A 2,500-nucleotide genomic window follows, 5' to 3' on the forward strand; every position below is an offset into this window, starting at 1 on the left:
GCCCCCCCCACCTCTCTCTCTCTCTCTCTCTCTCTCTCTCTCTCTCTCTCTCTCTCTCTCCGATGTTTCTTTTGTATTATTTTCTATACTTATGTGTCCTTTGAAAGCTGACCAGTGGGGCTTTTGAGATTTGAGATGTTATGACTGTCGTGTTTTGCTAGACTCCAATTAGGCCTTGTTCTATCCAACTTGGGTCTTCGAGTCAGTAAAACCTATACGCACTTCTGTTCGTTTATTGGTTCTCATAATACTATAATAGATGTAGTTGGTGGGTTGTTGGCGGATGCTCTGGTGTGGTTTGCTCCTTCTTTCCCATCAAACATATATCGCCCTTATCTCCCCTCTTTCTTTTTTATGTTTGTTATTCTCTTGTAACGCCTCTAATCTTCTGGCGATCATATGACTTTATGGAGTAGTGAGCGCCGTAAAATCTCTACTTACACTAAGAAGCAGCTGGGAGTTACTTAAGCCAAAGACATCCAAGAACGTATTATTAAATTACTCACGTTTCTGTCTTTTACGATGTTTTAGAATAGTGTGAGTGATAGTGAGAAATGCAGGCTTGTGTCCTGTGGTATAGTATCTATTCTATGATCGTGTATGCTTGTGTGGGACATTTTCTTCTGACGAACGACACAGTGTGATTTGGTCGCTTTTAAGCACAAGGGAGCTGTCCCGAAAAACGATGTTTGGAGAAAATCGAAGGTAAAGTTTCTTTATAAGACAAGGAGAGTTTTCTCTGTAACTAAACAATTATACACACCAGTGAAACCAAACTTCTCCTATAGGTAGGGGAAATCCTACTTTTGGTGTAGGTCAAGATTTCTTGAAACCCCTGTAATCTAGCTTAGCCCGCTTGTTTTTAAAAGCGACAATTTATATCTTGCACTAATTTCAACTGGGTTGGAATCTTTATTTCAATTGCAAGCCCTCTGATTTTGAGTCTTTTTTTCAACAACCATTTTCTTTTGGGTGGGGGGAGGGGGGTGGGAGGAGGGTGGATTCAAGAATGTCAGTCTGAGAACCAGCATCTTTTCTCACTGTATTCAGACGTGATACCAACTGAGATAACGACGCGATGTTTGGACCTTTTTTATTCCCCAAGGAAGGCGGATGGTTGGCTCTACTTTTTCATCACCGGGGTGTTATTTCTGTCTACCTTGCTTTTTCCCTCGCGGTTAATGAACGCTTTGGTGTCGATGTCGCTCTATTTGACTCGCAACTCACGCAGTAGGTAATAGGTCAAAAATCTTCCAAGGAGTCGGAAATGGGCTGCTACGACAGCTAGATGGGATCTCAGAACTGGTTTTCTCGAGTCTGGTTTCTAGATCTACGACAGGCACTGGGGAATAGTTGCCACAAATTGTAACTACAAGTGTGTGAGGATGTAGTTATCTCTCGAGAGAAAAGGAACACAGTGACCCAGTTTTTACCTTGATCGAGGAGTCAATAAAAACTCTAGTGCAAAAAGCAGGCTTTGCGATGGGAAGTAGGTGCGAGTGAGAGTACTTACAAATAATTACATGAGCCAGCGTGATGTTGCTTTTTTTTGTTGAAAAAACTGGGGGGGGGGGGGGGGGGAGAAATTACCAGTGCGCCAGGTAGTGGTTTTGGGAGGGTGATGGGAGTGTACGTCTACTTCCCTTCCTGTTTTGAGTACGTAACGACCTCCAATTATCATCTGTCATTTCTGTACGAATTGCAGCACTCGGCCACTCACTTGAGCGTTATTAAAACAGTAACAGTATCAAAGAGAACCAAGAGACGTAGTACTACCCAATACAGTAATATTTATTATCCTTTAGAAGGGATCAGTTCTTTTTGAGGTGTGCCAGTTCGATTATACAAAAGTGTAAAGAAAAAAACCACACGAAATATTAAAAAACCGAAGAAATGATAAAACGATGAATCCATCGTTTCTAACGTTAACGAAGAGGAAAATCCGCCATCTTAACTACGATTGCCTTTTAGAATTGGATGTGCAAATGAAGTTTTTTTTAATGGGTTTTTTTTGCCAACTCTGTCCTCAATGTAGGTTTCTAGAGCAAAAGCAAGGTTGGATAAAAAAAAAAAAACGAAGCAAGAATTCTAGCGAGAAATGTAAGATTCAAATGAATTATATGTAATAGAAGAGTTAGAGACTTTTTGATTCATAGGAAGCGTTTGATTGTACATTTCTAGTTACGTTGTTGAGTTCTACTGTTAGTTTTAGTAGGGGTTTTACGATAAGGACGAAAGATGTTTGATAGGGAAGAAGAAGCAAACCACACCAGAGCAACCGTCAACCACCCACGTTGTTGTTGAGTCCTGCCAATTTAGCATTTCAGCAGGAGAAAAGCTGTGTTTTGCCACTCTCAAAAGCTTGTTATACGAACATACACAGTTCATGGTATGAGGGCAAGATTCCAGTACTCGCATGGTCAGCGTAACAATTTGATGTTGATAATAGTATCATGACCGTAGCATATCGCCTGCCTGTCTATCTTGAATAAGATCTGTT

At 40.9% G+C, this 2,500-nt stretch overlaps 1 protein-coding gene across 1 annotated transcript in view; it reads left to right on the plus strand.

The window, feature by feature from the left end:
* LOC101849826 (trissin receptor) overlaps positions 1 to 2,500 on the plus strand; it is a 77,637-nt gene that overhangs the window by 21,529 nt on the left and 53,608 nt on the right. The window lies entirely within an intron of this gene.

This window comes from Aplysia californica, unplaced genomic scaffold (assembly GCF_000002075.1).
Source record: "Aplysia californica isolate F4 #8 unplaced genomic scaffold, AplCal3.0 scaffold00064, whole genome shotgun sequence".
NCBI classification, from domain to species: domain Eukaryota; kingdom Metazoa; phylum Mollusca; class Gastropoda; order Aplysiida; family Aplysiidae; genus Aplysia; species Aplysia californica.